Source organism: Anser brachyrhynchus, assembly GCF_964034855.1.
Source record: "Anser brachyrhynchus genome assembly, chromosome: 8".
Classification (NCBI taxonomy): Eukaryota; Metazoa; Chordata; class Aves; order Anseriformes; family Anatidae; genus Anser; species Anser brachyrhynchus.
Window position 1 is genome coordinate 14,634,809 of NC_137702.1, and position 17,855 is coordinate 14,652,663.

General features: G+C 35.7%; 1 long non-coding RNA gene across 1 annotated transcript in view; it reads left to right on the forward strand.

Moving 5' to 3' along the window:
* Positions 1–15,532: 15,532 nt before the first annotated feature.
* The window catches only part of LOC308198691, a 62,266-nt gene continuing 59,943 nt past the window's right edge, over positions 15,533–17,855 (forward strand). Inside the window, exon 1 of the long non-coding RNA XR_013954108.1 lies at positions 15,533–16,332. This is a non-coding gene — a long non-coding RNA (uncharacterized lncRNA). The remainder of the gene's footprint in view (positions 16,333–17,855) is intronic.

Below are 17,855 nucleotides of genomic sequence, written 5' to 3' on the forward strand. Positions count from 1 at the left end.
TATTGAACATATCTGTCCCAGTTTCCTCTCTACTATTCTGTACTTGCCAGTTTCAGACTAATAACCTAGGATTTGGGGACCGCTAGAGGGTTATATGAGCATTCTACTGAATTTTAAGTCAAGTTAGTCATATGAATCTTAATTATCATGTGTAGGAAACTGATACCTTCCTGTGAAATCCCTTGCGATAGAAACAAAAAGAAGTCAAAAGAAAATGTTAGTAGTTTCAGTTCATAGTACATGCAAGCTTTTTCAGCTTTTGATAACATGTACTTCTCTCTTAACTGGTTTATGTTACTTAGATCTGTTTTGAGTAAAATAAATATTTTCTAAAAATTGAGAAAAAGAAAGAGTCGTTATTACATCCATTTTTCAGTTGAGAAACTGGGGCAGAAAGTTTTAGGGTATCTTAGTAAGAATGCAAACGCACAGAAACAAGCTGAACCCTAAATTCCAGTGTATTTATTTAGCCCAAATTTATTCTTACATTTAAATTTGGCCCAGGCTTTTATGCATGGCCAAAACATCCTTGAATGAGTGGGCAAATGATCTAATTTTGCAATGAAACCCAGAGGTTCCGCTTCATCTCTAATTTCAATGGCTAATCAAGTGGCAACTGGTTAAAACAAGATGTGCACAGACTCTGGGAACATTTGGGATTCGCACGTTTTATAGCATTCTTTGTTAGTGAGTTTAGAAGCAGCTCACAGAAATGCTGAGGTTTGCCTGTGTTCTCCTCACAAATGGTCTTTTGCTCTGCATTAATTTGTTGTCATAATCCCCAGTATTAGAGATTTGTTTAGAGACAATTATAATACCCTTTGTATTACAGAAGATCATCATTTTATTCTCTGATGGCTGACCAAACAGCTTTTTGGGTTTTCAAGATGCTGTGCCTTCAGAGCACTAGGCACTGCTTAATTCCAGCCTCTCTTAGTCATAAAAGTATTTTTTTATTCAATCATCAGCCCCCAGGTAACATTTGTGGATTGGAATCCTAACAAGTCAGAAGCTGATGGTTGTTATCCAGTCTGGTCATTATCACATCCTTTGTCAAGAGCAAAGAAATCACTGATTCATGCTCTGATTTTCAGGCAGGATTGGTTCTACTCAGACATCACTGATGTCCAATTCTGTGGCAGTTTCAATCACAGGCATCCATCTAATATCCAGCAAAAAACACCCAATTCTGCTACTAACACAGTCCTTAAGTGCTGCTCTCTGCAAGGTGTCCAGACCTGGATTCATCTTCAAGTGACTCTCATCTGTGCTCAAATACAGCAGCTGACCTCTTGGCAGTGAAATATCAGGGAGTCAGCATAAACAATACTCAGACACTCACTTAGTGAAAACTCAAAATCATTTATCATGATGGCAAAGTCCCTGTGCATTGCTGTGAGTTCCAGATGATCCAGGGTCAAGCACCATCTCCTCTCTGCCCGTTTCAAAGGGTTTCTTCAATTACCTGCCACGCAGCACAACTCTGCTCCTCCTTGGATCTGAGCTACACACCTTTTCAATACATCCTGTCTCCGCTTTTTCAAAAGCGGTTTGCTTTCTTTAAACTTCTAAGGATAATGGTCTACTATTGTTTACGTTCCTGACTATTAACAGTTCTGCCTGTTTTCAGTTGTCCACTGCAAGTACGTAAAATGTTTAAATGGCAATATTTAATAGCTACATATGAATTAAAATTCTCCCTCATGCTAGCTTGTCAAAACCAGTAATCCACCACCAGTTCTGAACCCTCAGCCTCTTTCTAACTACCACATTGAGCTTCACAGTGAGTCTGGAAATACGCACGTTTTGGCTTCTAAAAAACTAGCTATTTTCAAGCTGGCAGCTCCTGCTAAATTCCTCTTTGTCCTCGGCTCCTTCATATTTAAGCTAGAAGGCTGCCTGAATAAGCATTTTGTTGGAACAAAAGCAGGGTGATCAAAAATTGATTTGAGTTTTTATGTCAAAATTAACACCTGATAATGTATTCCAGTTCAATACCAGCAACCAGTACAGATCCCTGAGTACAGATGTAACACAGCAGTGCCAAGCAGCACCAATAACCACCCAACCTCGACACTGATGTAGGGACAGAAACAAGTGGAAGAAGAGAGATGAGGAGCAGATGCTCTCTCTTTAACTGAGCCCTCCCATACTGCTGTGTACATGTGACTGCACTGTACAATCACACAACTGCATGCATTCAGGTGGACAATACTCATCTCTCTAAGTGAATATTTATTTAAATTCTCCGTGTTCAGACAACATGTGTTGCTGATGTCCAGCTTTCAGATGACAAAATTACAGGTGTTTATTAGCAAAGTGAAAACCAAGTAAAATGTTCCAAACTTTATACTAAGAGGAGAGGCTGGAAAGACCGATACCTACCGCTGGTATGACTTATCTACCCAGAAGCATAGCTACATGCCTGCCTTGGCAAAAAAGAAAAAATAGGTCAGAAATTTTCAAAGTCCTCCACTGAAGAATCTTGAAGGTAAACAAGCAATCACTCTTATAATCTCTCAAAAGCGGAGGATTAAAAACTGCTCAAGAGTACTTCTACCCATTTTTTTCTAATGTCAACAACTCATGAATAATATTTCATAACCAATAATAGCCAAGGCACTGTGAAACACCATTGGAAGGATTTCTATAATATATTTAGAAAATAATACCAGAAAGAATAATTTTCCATTCCAAAGGTTTCTCCAGATCTGCGTAAGGTGATGAAGTCCAGAAAATACTAGTTACAGAACCATACAACTATATAAAATCATTAATGTACCTTTACTGGAATAAACATTTAGTTTATTCATATATAATTGAATGTATCCTCAAAGATCTGAAAGTTTTCATAAATTATTTATATAGCAGTTGTTCAATAGATTAAAAAAACTTGATAAAGTTAAAATGTAGATAGCTGGAGGCAAGCATAGATAGCAAAGAAGTAAAGATAGTCAGGAGAACAGTCAGAGACAGTATCTTCAGGATAAAAGAGTTAAAGTCACCTTTCTCAAAGGAGGTGGATGTAAGCACCCTTTAATGCCAAACACATGAAGATGAGTAAGGGAAGGTCAAGAAAAAGACCATTCAAAGAAAGTAATGAAATAAAACAATTTTATACAGACCATTTTTGACCTACTGAATTTAGCGATACTACATAATGTGACAATTTCTTTTCAAAAATTCAGCATTTGACCAATTATTGAAGACCAGCTTTTCCAGACATTTTTTTTTCCACTTCAACTAACCTAAACCTTAAGGTGAACTTCAGTCCCTCCTCCCATCTTCTCACCCTCCCCTGCCAAAAAAAAAAAAAAAAAAAAAAAAAAAAGATTGGTTAGGGTAAGGGAAACAACTCCCCAGGCTTTTTATGTAGATAGACTTGAAGAAACTAATAGCAGTGAAATTGCAATAAGAAATGACAAGATAATAGTGACAAGTGGTTATTTACACTTCAATGCCAAATAAATACCTAGAGAAAAGTTTGTATTAGGGTTTCATCTTGATGATGCTGGGCTACTTGAATCCTAGAGAAGACTGAACAATATGCTGCCGCAACACAAAGTGTTCAGTCCACATATGGAGAGCAGGGATTGCTGCACTAAACTGGGAGCTAGAAGAGGAATTGACTCTACACTGCTCACCTTAACTGTACAGGCAGCATCCAAAAAATGGGAAGACTAACATAGCAATAGCAGCTCATGCAACAGAAAGATGACCCCAGACTCCAGTGAACAGAAAGTGCATGTGCAAATATCAGTGACAACAGTGATTGACAAGTTCTTGCTCTTCAGAACAAGGAAAGTCAGACCCAGATGAGCTATTAATCTGCATATTTAGACACTGGGAGTTAAGAACATGTAGTTACTGCAGGGAAAGATGTGTCTATACAATGTCCCAGAGGAAGATACTCCCAAATAAATTCAAAGAACTTTCTCTTAGATTAAACTATGATTATATTGTTTTAAGCAAAGTTATTGGGGTTACTACTTGGTTCTACAGATTGATATGAGGATAGGTCAAGTGCAAAAGGCAATTTTAAGATTATGAACTGAACCACAGAATACCTAATAAAACTTTGGGATCCCCACAGGATAGAAATATTATAGATAAGTTAAGACAGCAGCATAAGTAAAACTGAGCCAGTCCCTCTGACACTGACAAATACATCTTTCTTCCTCCCTCCCTGTGCACCGCTTTCTAATGATCATGGTATGATCAAGGAGCCATGCCATCATTCTGCTTTCTAGGAGACCAGAGATGAGTTCAGCTTGAGCCCACTTTCATTTGGACTGCTCTCTCAATACACCAGAAACTAGAGATGCTCCTGAGCCACCTTGCTACACAACAACAGAATGCTGTAACTTTAGTTTCACGTAAAAGTAAACTTAGGCACAAAGGAAAATCCTCTGAGTGGATTTTTCACCCCTCTTTCAAATACTACTCATAGCAAAGGCAATAGAGTTCTCCAGTGATACTACGTGGTCTGCTGTGAGTATTTTCACTACAAAATTCAGTCAACCCAACTGTAAAAGATTATTTTTTTTTAACTAATGAACAAAAACCCTACCCTCTCTTTATATGGCAGAAAAAGTGATATGCTTATATAGAACAGAGGTATAAAATTTAACTAGAAAAAAAAAAAAAGAAGCAGCATTCATTCCCAGCCCCTCTAGGTTTAAATACTCCCAGTGAGAATTACTTTTGAAACATTATAAAAATTTATATAAAATATAGCAGTTACAAAAAATGCAAAATTTTATAAAAAATATTTTATACATTATAAAAATTGTAAAAATTATAAGTTATACAAATTGTTATCTCTTGCCATACTTTTTCCACAGATAGCACAATCAGAGAGATTGTCCAAAAGGTTTTGAAAAAGGAAACAAACTTTGAACACCTCCATTCCTGACTGTTCTGCAAATATTTAAGGCATCTGTTGATAAGCCGTTCTACTTAATGTTAACTGTTCTTGTAGTTTTGTCTTCCTGCACACATTTTATACACTGCAGACACAATTATTAGAAGAATTAGAAGTCATCTGGTAAGCAGACTTTGAGCCTTATGATTTTGATTCCAAAACATGGACCCTAATGTAAGCTTCCATTTACAAGCAGACATAATAGTAAATCCTATAGCCTCTGGGCCTTGCCCAGCTGACAGCAGTATCTTATGCTCCCTTTCAGTCAATTTATACCACTTTGTTTCCTGTCCTTAGGAATGTCTTCATTTTCCTTCCACACACAGAAAGAACATAGCCATAAGATTCATGGTTTTTCTGGTTCATGTCTTCAGTCTATTTTGAAGCAGTGTTCAACACACTATCCTGAATGGACCTCAGAAAACACCATGATTGTTGTCAAAAATGTATTTGAAATTGTGCACACCAGTGCATCTCAAGTGTGACATCATGACTATCTAAGAGTAGAAAATAAACTGATTGAAAGATATCTCCTACACTAAATCAGTTTTTCTGTTGGTCTTAGGTTTATTTAACAGTAATAATTGAATAGAGATGTTGAAGCATATTTGAGGATCTTATGGCTAGTATGTTTTGTGGTGATCACAATAGTTGTGTCAAAACTGAAAAAGCCTTGTGAAATTTGGAAGTGCTTTTTTTGTCTGGAGAAGCATTGCATGAAAAAAACAAAAACCTATAGGTTCAAGAAGCAGCTCGTAAAACACTAAGAACTTTTTTCTGAATAGCTGGAACTTGCAGCTTTGCAGGATGAAACTAGAAATTTCAGATGATTGTTTCTCTGAAAGGATTTTCAGTACATCTTGATTTTAGGCTTGAAACACAAATGCATTTTGTTTGTTCATTTTCATATGTTTTATTAAAAATGAGATAAAATCACTCTTTTACAAATACTCAAGGAGAGCAAACTATTCTCTTGACAGAATTTGCCTGTTTGAAGTGCAGATATTGTCAAGCTAACAGTATATTTTAAAAATAAGTATCTTAATATTTCCAAGTCACAAAAATATTATTTGGATCTGCATCACAATAGAACCTTCTGTGGGTTTATTTTAAGTCTCTTTGCCCAGAATAAACAATATTTGCATTGCCAGACTTCATGAGTTAATTCACACTGGTCATACATTTGTGGAATTGCACATTTCAAGATCCAAATGTTAACACGAACTATCGTATTGGACAGAAAAAGATCAAGTTTTTGTACAGAAGCAGATGTTTCCCAAAGATAAAACTGTACCTCAATGCAATCGTGTCATTTCCACTGCATTTGAAGGTTAAGTGGAAACTGTTTTCAACATCCTTAGCAAGAATTGCTCCTCCACTATTTTCCTCTCCGCGTTATCTGAATATAATTCATATCATAACCTAATATCAATTGTAAATCACACAATTTCCAACAGAACTACAATGAATACACATTGAAATAGAAGAAAAAAACTGGTAGAGCAATATAGTCCCTGGAATTTAACACTCTGTGGTCAAAAGGTCACATATGTTAAGTTTCTTATTTATATCCCTATTAAAGCTCTGATCTGTGGGAAGCAGGATAGAAGCAATGTGAGTCATTTTATAAATAAAGAATGTATTGTTGTTATACTGTACATGTTTTGTTTCTGGGTGTTTAATGATAACAGATTATGAACTGCAGGTGACTTTAATAAGGGTTAAAAGATCTTCATCAGAAGACATAAATATTTGTCTCTGCTACTTTTCTGGTAAGTGCTTTTTTTTTTAAGAAAAAAGGTAATAAAATATATATTTTATGAATGAATCAAGAAAATTAATATTCTTCATATTTTTTCTGACTTCTATGTACCTCTTGACATCATATTATATACAGGCTGACTGGGTATTTTGAGTGGTACTGTTATGCTGAACAACAAGCATATATAAAAAAAAAAAAGGATAAGGAATTTATGTACACGGCATACTTCAAATCAAGATAGTGAATTATTCTGACTTAAAGATTAATCCAGGTCATCTGAAACCAACCTGGCAAGCCTTTATTCACCACAGGAGTCTTCCCAAGACTCTCAGCACAAACTACACTGTGGCTTACTACTTGTCCAAGCTGCTTTGACCTGCAGTATGCAGTATCAATACTTTACTGCTGTACATCACATAGGCACATAAGAAAATGAAATACTGACAGTTTTGTATCAGCAAGGTATTAATCTGCCCTCCAAGAAATTTTCTTTGAGAAGTACTCAAGTGAACACATCTTAGTGAGCCACTAAGATAGGCAACAAAAACAAATAACAAGACAACAAATCAAGATGGACAGATGATAAATTATTGAGTTAAGCCAAAAACCAGCTGAACTCTTTTTAATGATTGATAAGATTTGTTTTGGAATTTTGGGGGTTGGGTGTTTGGGTTGTTTGGTTTGGGGGGATTGTTTATTTTTGTTTGGTGCGAGTGCGCATTCTAGTGCTGGCCTAGTATAGTACAAAGGCCACTACTACCTGTACCTAAATACCTACACAGACTTGTCATAGACAAAACTCTTTCCACTGTTATTTTCCAGCTTAGTCTATATTGGTAACGGATGCTGAGGAAGTGTTTTTTTGTTTTGTTTTTGTTTTTTTAATTCTTGCAGTTTCATACTCTAGCTGTTAATGTGCTTGGAATAAGTTGGATAAGAGTATTATATTGGTTATGGCTTCTTTTTTCTGGCATAAGTATATTCCCTTCGAGCATATTCTCTTCTAGTTGTAATAAAAGGTGTGGGTCTTCTTATTTGCTTGTTTTCTTTAGGAGAAGCAGCTGCAAAGTTGTAATTATGTCCACTTCTCAAGCTGGCAACAAGTAAGATTCACACTATTGTGCATTTGAAGTCATACCTATAAGGAGGGGCTGAACCACTCCATCTAGGGGTTTTCCGAGTATCTGAAATGTGTTGTCATAAAAAAAGGCTCTTTTTCATTTGTCATTATTTTGAGAATATATTGAGAATAGCTAATAAATCATTTTGGAATGTATTAAATAATTAAAAGTGCCATATCAATGGAAAGATGCTGCAGTGTATTATGTTATCAGTTCATTTATTTCAATAAATTCAAACTTGAAATACAGCAACTACAGCTGCTGACTGTTTTCTGAATATCAGGAGCCAGGTAGCAACCCTCAGTCCATAAATGGACTTACAGGAAAAAAAGGGTTGGAATGCAAAGCAGAGGTTTTGAAGAAAAAAGAGGGGCAGCAGAGATTCTGGGCAGTCAGAAAGGCTGCAAAAGCTGCAGTGCTCACTTCGCTTGTACATCATATACCTCCTCATACCTTCTGTTTGTCTTGCCCATGCAAAGCTGTGTTTTGGAACAGGGACCATCTCTTGATAATTATATTGCCTAGAAAAAGTGAGTGTCCTGTTTATTCCTTTATCAAGAGCATAATAAGCAAACAATTATTGAAACAAAATGGTCTGACTCTTTTGACCTACATGTCCATCCAAAATTCTGGCACTAATCCTTGTTTTCTCAAGAGAAGGAACTGATGATAGAGTCAAGAATTTCATCAGTGCAATCTACAGAGAATTGTATGTTAAAGCCCATTTTTCTTGAACACAACAGGAATCAAGCAGCAGGAGATAGTTTTCTTGCTCCCAGCTTCATGCCTCTTTTTAGCAAGCACTTTACGTAAAACTTGCTTAGCTCTTTCTTAAGATCACAGCATAACTGCTTCTTTGGTAGCACCTGGAGCTTTGCCTGTTCCTTTCCTGTGTGCTCCTGTAGCATCTGACCTTTTTCTCACATGTACCGACACCCAGCTGCAGCCAAAGCCCTTCTGCTACTTCTGCATCTAACTTCCAGCCCACCAAGAGACTTCTCCAACATAATCACAGAATAATAATGAACAGCTTTATACATTAAGTCATTTTTAAGGGATTGTAGCAATATTTTCAACTATCTCTAACCATATATGCATTAACTGTTCCCTCATTCAGCTTAATGAGAAGGTGGCTGTTAGTCTTAGCAGCTGCACCAACGTTTCTTCCCACCTCTAACACAACCATAATAATACCACCTCACCACTTCATTCTTTGCTGAACATTGGTATTTTCCCTTTTTATTTTCTGCTCAACAAAGAACATTTAGAATGCTCCTTTTATATTCATTTTCATAAGTGGAACAATCATTCAAAAATGATAAGTTTTTTTCTTCTCATTTTTTCTTTCTCTGTGAGATTAGCACACACAGAGAAGCTGGAGGCATTTTCTAGGGAGCTAGAAATGGCTTGGCAGGAAATAGATCATCTCTTACATTGAAGACGAGACGCTGGGTATTTCCACAATCTGTCCACCAAATTATTTTTTAAAATTTGGCTGGGAGTAGACTGTCACTCTCTATACAACCAGATTCACAGAGCTACCCAGAGACTCTCTCTAGATCATCATCACTGATTTCCATGCTTGCATACTGAACGCCACGTCGCACATCTCTGCTCTGATAGTCAATGCTTTCACCTCGCAGGTAAGCTTTAACCCCTCATGATCACAGAATTTTTAAATTTAGAAACTTGGACAGTGGCAAAGCAACCGTGTTTGGTGGGAATACATAACCTTGCAAAAAGAAGTTAACCTTGTTTAAAATCATTCAGCCTACATGTGGAAGCTGGCCAAAAATACTATTAATGAACATTCTTCAATTTCATTGGGACTTTCAAAAAGGTAAAAATGGGGCTACATTATTTATGTTTTATGGGAAGATGTATTTAATGTTTGTAAATCCATTTGGATAGTAACATGGACTTTAATGGATACATCTTCTAACATACATCACAAAAATGGTTACCTACAGCCTATGAAAAATCTAACATTTACTTGTTGATTAGTCTTATTTGCCTGTATATTTATTATTTAGCAAAAAGTTTTTTAAAGGATGCCCTCTATAAAACCTCAATAAAATGTAACTAATTTTCTTAAAAGGGTTAAGTACCAACAGATGTCAGAAGGGTACTGCCTCTTCAAGCTTGGGGAACAACATATGAAATGGCATCTTCAGTCTCCTGGCTTCTCTCAGAAGAGAATGGATGTTTAGTCCTTCTTAATAAAAATAAGGCAGCTTTTGGCATCAGCAATTTTCAGTAGTGTGTTATAAAAGGGAGTGCCCATGCTAATGACATGGTGCTAATATGAAAACGGCTGTTTTAACAACCATGTTAAGTCTCTGAGCCCTGTGAGATATGTATTTTCCATGGCCTCAAAAGTCTCATGAGCTGGCAAATCAGGAATTTAGTAAGTGTTACTTTTTTTTTTTTTGTGATGGCTACTGTCTTTAGAGACATATCAAGCATCTAGATAGAGCCTTACAGTGCTAAAAACAACAGACTAAAGCTTGAATGAAAAGCTGCTCCTCTGTAGGCTTGGCTTCTAAATAAATAAATAAATACATATATACATACATAAAGCCTCTGTAGACAGAGCACCAAACAGAACACACTGCACACCAATGGACTACACTGCCTCCTGGGTGCTCATTAACTGTAATAGAAGAGGAAACTGAAATCTAAATCTCATATAATAGCAAGGAAATACAAGTCACCTTTATTTGGACCTCAGTGGTGTTGATGGGTTTAAAAGGTCAACAAGAGGGCCTATGGGACTGTTATTTATATTATAGTAACATAAAGAGCACAGATAAGGATCTTTAAATGCTGCATTAAAATATGAAAATTTCAGAGGATTTAAAATTCCTTTCCTTTCTGTTACACAATTTATGTGGCACGTAATTGAGGTGTACCTAATACAAAACGGAAATTACAGACAAAAAACACAACGGTGGGGATTAATAAATACTAAGCTTAATATTCTTGCTTGTTTTGTTGTTGTTGTTGTTTTATTTTGTTGTTGTTTTTTTTTAATGATGAAAGAGAATAAACATTACAGAATTCATAGTGGAAATATACAGGAAGACAAAAAAGATGTTTCTATCAGAACTGAAGCCTAGATAGAGAGCTTGGTCAGAAGATGTATAATCTCTGCTGTCATAGCACAAAACTAATGGTGACAAGCAATCTATAGCAGAAAAGAAACACACTGAAATGCATGCTGTAAATATATGTCAAGAAGGATATATATGAATCACAATTTCAAAAAGAGGACCAAATCTCTGCAAAACAGTCCAAATAATTGTTTCTGTGCTAGAAGTGACCCTTTCTACATCTGCTAGCAAATCTGACAGCTCCAGTTGCCAGGATAATATATCTAACATAAGGAAGGATTTTCAGAATCATAGTAATAATCTCTTCACAACTATCAACACCCACAGAATTCACTTTTTGATATCCACGCAGACATACCTTAGGGAAATGGGATTTACTTAAAAATGGAATGGTAACATCTTTAGTTATGACCAATGCCATGCTAAACCATGCTAGGACAAATTAAGAGAACATTGTTAAATGCTTAAAACTAAGGAAATATGACATTTCTTCTGCAATTTGATTAATCCTGGCCACAAGTCCATAATTTAGTTTCTAGTAAAGTAAATACAAACATGTAACTGGTATGCACATTCCTAAAACCTGAACCTAAAAGTTTTGAGACTTCTGTGTCATAATGTGATTTAATATTGATTCTCAGTTTCTTTTCCTGTAAGCTTTTGTTACAGTACTTATGAATGGTAAAATGAGTCATCTTTCCTTCAAAAATATATAGCACATCTTCTTACGTATATTGCTATACTTACATTGCCATAAAACACTAATGTTGTCTTGGTCTTAAAGCATATTTTGAGACGTCAAGCAAAATCTTAAAACCTGTGGTATATTTACACTACATCTGTCACTCCCAATATGTCTCAGGACTTAGTTCCAACAGCTCATTACTTACACAAACAAAATGTTACTTACCTCTCTCAGTCAAGCAGTCAGTAGTACTACTCATCACAATAAGGGATTTATCTCCATTTTACAAATTGGTATCAGCATGGAAAAACAGTTGTTTTCAAACAGAAGAGTCACAAAATGAATAGCTTTACATTCTATTTTTATTTTTAAAGCAAATATAATAATGGTACTAGCCTATTTCTTGGGCATTAATAATCGCTTTCAATATTTATATTTTTTTAACATGCCAGGAATTAATGAAAAAAAAAATCAAACAGTGAATTGCCTAAAATCTGTGAATACTTCACAGTCTTCAATATGACTTGTAATGTCATCCAAATGTACTTCCAGATATAAATAAAGCCAGCTTATTTTCAGCAATACTCCCCTTTAAGACTGTGCCTTTTGTCTTAAGCTTCATAGTGTTCCCAAACAAGAACGTACAGGAAAAAGAAGTGGGAACTTTTCCTCAGTTCCTCCACAGTACAAAACCTAAGGTGTCTGAGGACTCTAAAAACAAGAACAAAAGCAGCAACAAATCACAGGTTCCACAGCACATACAGTACCTGAAAAAAGGAAAAGAGAAAAAAAAAAAAACAAACAAACAAACAAAAAAAACTAATCTTAACTAAATGAACTTTCCAAATGGACTAATCCATTGTCAGGCACGTTAAGAGTTTAAAGGAATACCCTATGACCCGAAGAGAACCAAGAAGATCCCAAAACAAGCACAAAATTTTGCTTGTGGTTAAATATGAAATAGCCTCCCAAGAATCTTCAATATCACAAAGCAAGAAACAAATGAACACAAGCCACTAAAAGAAATTGACACATTTATGCTACTATGATGTAGACCTTATAACAGTTTATCATTGCCAGACTATGTCAAATTTAACTAATATACAAGCATCCTCAAAAATAAGACTTTAAAAAATGTAGACAATGCTTGATCTAATCATACACTTTGTTCTTTTGAAATCTCACAGATATTTTGCTGATCTATCACAATTTCTAAGTGCGTAAGGAACAATTTTAATTCTGTATCTTAAATGCTTTTTTGTAGGAACAGTGCCTATGTAGTCTAGATGGTCACCAAGTTGTTTTTACACCACTGAATAGGATAGTTGAAGATCTGTTCTTGATATCTACCACCATTCTATTAGACTATACTTTTCTGGAAAGGATGACACAGAAAAAACAAACGAAGAAACAGCAATTTAGAGAAACAAGAAGTTCTAAGCTCATATAAAGCCAGGAAAGGCTTGACAGTAGTGCAGTTCTACAGACCAAAATAAACTGACAACAGAGGTACCAGTGGAGAAGCCAATGAAGATAGGATAATTTCTTCCTTTTTTAGGGAAGTCATAAGTTCTCTCGAGAGAACTGCAAGTTCTTTGATGACTTCCATAGCATTCCACTCATGAGGCCATACACACCTTCCGTTAACATGTCTGTACATGCAGTGTGCTGCTATTGAAAGTATAACTGTTGACAAAAAGCAAAGGTGTGAGTATTCTTTTGCAAGTAAATGTATGAAGTGAAATTTAATAAAATACATGAACCCTTTCATAACTTCCATGGAAACAAGCATGGGGCATTCACCTCAAAGAACCTGAAACAAACCATAGTATACAACACATATCCTTTACCATTACACACTATGCTTGTGTTTGCATAGCATTGTGTTTGCAATGTGTTTGCAAACACATTGTGTTTGTGTTATTCTTAAAAAGAATGGCTCATGACAGAACTATACAGAGACTGAATTTCTTTAAAAATAATAATAATGAAAACTTTATCTGTTTAGAGAATCTCTAAATGAAACAGAATTCCAAATCCTTCCTCTGTTTTTAGAGGGTTCAGCTAGCTGAAGATTTAGAGACAGAAGACAGCATGAAAATTATTAAACAGGAAAAAAAATCACAATATTTATAATTGAAGTGGTGTAAGAGTAATATGAATTAGGTCTTCTATGAAATAAAATACTCTGAGGAATGAGTCACAAAACATCAAGCATTCTTTGTGCAGAAAAACCTCTTTATACAAGAATGCCAAATATGAAATGCATAGATATACCCAGAAAGATTAACATGTGAGACCAAATTCAAACCTAACAAAAGAAACATCAATGGGATAAAACCACATGAAAATGAATTTTTGTCACAGTAATCTACAATGGAAAAAGAAGTTGGTGACGTGTACAATGTATTTCTCTGAAACAACACGGCTGCCTTCAGCCACAGGAAGGATGGATGCAGGTACCTTTTTTCTTTCCCAGTGGATCTTTCAGTAAAGAAGCTGATTTATGTCGTGTCTGTTTTCCAGAAACATTTACTAATGCAACAGAGATGGAAAAGGGGTAGCATACTCACATATAGCAAGGTAATTTGATTTCATCCTGCTTTGAATGCCCAATGAGTGCATTCTGTGATTACCTGAACATACATGATAAGAAGAGATGAAGAGGATGAAAGGTCGTTATAAAGCTGATAAGACAGAGATGGACATGGGTAACCGTATGGTATCAGACAAAACAGCATTCACACAAGCAGTTCAGTTGAACTTAAATATCTGAGTTTTGGGACCTTTGTCAGCGATGACCTATCAGCTAGTTGGAATATACAATCATTCTTTCAACAGTATTCAAGAAGAAAATAAGCAAAGCACAAAGAAGAAATTATATCCTCAAGAGAAATATTAAGAATAAACTGTCTTAGAAAGCTAAAATAGTGACCATCAAGCAAAATCTGGACAGCTAATGTACTCAAGGAAGTACTGATGAGGTACACCAAAAACTAGTAAATTGTTCTTAAAAGTCAGGTGCAGATACAATTACATACAATCAGCCTTGAAGTATGATACAGGTGTCAGACTTAAGAATTTAAAGTAACTCAGATTTTAAAATTTGTACTAAGGTACGAATGTTCAAATAATTCAATGTGCTTCCATTTAGAAACTAAGATAAAAGAATGCAAGCTTGCACAAAGAGTACTTGAGAGTGATTTACAGATCACACACGTTCACAGTGAGCAACTGTCATGAATGAGTTTGCAAAGCATGCAGTAGAAGAGACTACAGAAACTAACATTCTAAATTTAAGTTTTAAAATATGTTTATTGTGATTTAAAGCTAAATTTATTCATTACTTATCCAACATATTAGTGCAAACAATGTTCTTTCACTTCCTCTGGGGCCTCTTTAATCTTATCTGGATTTATTTTCTGTGTATTTCTTAGCAATCAAAAGTTATAGGCTTGATATCTCTTGAGTTAAAAACATCCCTTGTGTTCCTGCTGTTTCTTTTGTATTTATTCATTTTTTTAGTGAGTCTCTAAAACAAGGATTAAAAAAAAGTCAAATAAGGTTATTTCAATCAGAAGGAATCAGCAATTTGATTTTTTCCAATGTTTTAGGTAAACATTCCTGTTAAAACAGCAATTGATCTAAGTTGCTGTTAATGAGTAGCTGAAAACATTGTTAGGCATTCCTCCAGCAGATGTGCACATTCAGAACTATCGTAATGAAGCTAAAGTTGAAAGTACTTAACTCATCTTTCCTTTTAATAAGTAAAATTATTCATCAAAACCTTCATTTGAATTATAGTCCAAAAGAAACCTAAATATATTCACAATACATTCATAAATAGAACTGCTGAGTAATTTTATGACTAAATTGAGAATGACAATTTGTCAAAGTTGAAGTGTTTTGCAGAAATGTCAGTGATTCAACAAACTTTCATCAGTGTGCTGGCAAAGCACCCACCAGGGCTTGCCTGGTTCCTGGCTAGGACCCAGGCCCTGCAGCTCTGGCCAGCCGTACTACGTGGGGTTTTCTAAGAGCCAGGAAGCTGAAAACACTTGGAACCCTGTGTCACAAGAGTGCTTCCTACGGAAAAGTGCCAAACCCTTGAACTAGAGCTATACTGAAGCTCTCAGAGACTCCAGACTCAATGCTGTGGAGCCAGGAGCCTGGACAGCAGGACGACACCAGCCTCAAAACCAGCACAGCACTTGTACCTCAGCAATGCACAATGCAGCCCTGAGAACCTCAGCTAACCGTGCTGTCAGAGCTTCCAGATTTCATGCTCCAAAGCTGGCAGCCCTGGCTGCCTGGGGGTGCTTATAACCCAGGCTGCGCAGAAACTGAAATTCACTGGGAAAATTCTTCTTGACTGGAGTAACTTTTTTGAGTTGTGTTTAAAAACTTAAGTCATGTCTATATGTCATGTGTCTGTAGCATAGTCTAAGTATACTAGAGCTAGGTCTAAACTACATAGCTCAGGAATTGCTAACAGTACAGCTACGGAACCACTGGCTGACCCTCCAGTAACTAGCATCTTCCTAGATGAGCTTTACAGCCTGGTGCAAAACCATGAAATACTAACAGGTATTTGACCAGCAAACTGATAAGAAAACCACAAACTGCTTCATCTTGACTGGAACTGTATCTCTCGCTAATTAACTCAGGATGGCTAAACCAAGAATACACCACACTTCCCGGGGAAGATGAAACCTTGAAGTGTAAAGGTAAGGCTATTCTTTTTTGCCATAACAAAATACATATGGAAAAAGCATGGAATTTACAGGCAGGTGTGAGGGGAAATGAGTGGTAGCTGCATTATTCAGTGCAGAGAAAATATATATGATGTGTTAACACATGGTAGAGTGTGAAGAATGCATGCCTGTATGTATAAAATAATATATATATTTACAGTGCTAAGCAATTTGCAGTTTAGGGAGTGGCTATCATAGTATCTGTTGAATCCATACGGAAATCTCTGTTTGCTGTAAAGTTTGGTTAAATTTAAACTACAAATTAATCTGTAAAGATGCTCCTACTCTACCTACTTATTTATGGTAATGATGAGAGCTGACGGCCTTATCATTATGTTCCATGGGACCAATGTTAGTGCCATAAGTACTTTCTGCTTTCCTAGTAGACCATTTTAAAGGTCTTACTTAGGACTTCAACTCAATCCTTATCAGTAAGACAGAAGACAGGCACAGGGAAGTTCCCGAAAATTTCCATTAACTCATCTTTGGAAAAAGGATGTTGTTGCATAAATATCAAATGGAACTTCCTAATTCTCCCATGCTACTTCCGTACATCTTCCCCAAATCATATATTTGAATTTTTATCACTGCCTTATAGAAATATAAAACTTCACACCTCATTCAGATTGGAAAGTTGGGAACATTATAATACTATCTGGGATTTAAATTTATTTTATTATTATAGGCAGGCAAGGTTTGGGGGATGGTTTTATTTCATTAAATTGTTTTGTTTGTTTTTCCTCTTTATTATTTCCTGGGACCCAAAAAGACTGACTGCTTGGCAGAAACACTTGGTTCTGGGCACTTGCTTTCCCTCATTATCTCTGAAGAAAAAAAATACCTCTTTTGTTCCCCTTACCGCTTCACTAACTTATCCAAATATTCATTTCTCTTTTAAGAAGAAAAAGAGAACTGAAATCATGCAGAAACTATGCCTTATATATTAAGAAAAACATTATCATTCAGGCAAAGTGCTAAGCACTCAGATAATAAAACAGAATAATTCTATTTCTAGGGTTTTCCATTTCATGTTTTTTCATTCTCAGCTTAACTTGAGCAATTTAAGGCAGACTTTGTATGATATAAAAGAAACATTTCCCGCACCAAACTTTGGGATTATATTACAAATCATTTATCTGCGTTCAATCATGACATTTTTATACAATATCATTAGCAAAAAATAAAATAAATGGTGACATCTCAGATGGTGTGAACTGGCAAAGTTCTTCTGATTCCAGTGGAGTTCTGCCAATTTCCACATTGGCTGAGACTTTGGACCTTAAACTTTTATTATAAAATTAGAAAGGAATAAATTGCAAATTCTCTCTCCCTGAATAATGCAGCATCAAAGAAACAAAAGTCTTCTATCCAAATAAATTTAAAACCATGTGACATAGTATACTTATTTAACAGTAACTGCACCTGAGGTACATTATTGGCAAGGTATCTGTGTCAGAGGTGAAAAATTTGCATTGTAATAAATGCAATGAGGCTTT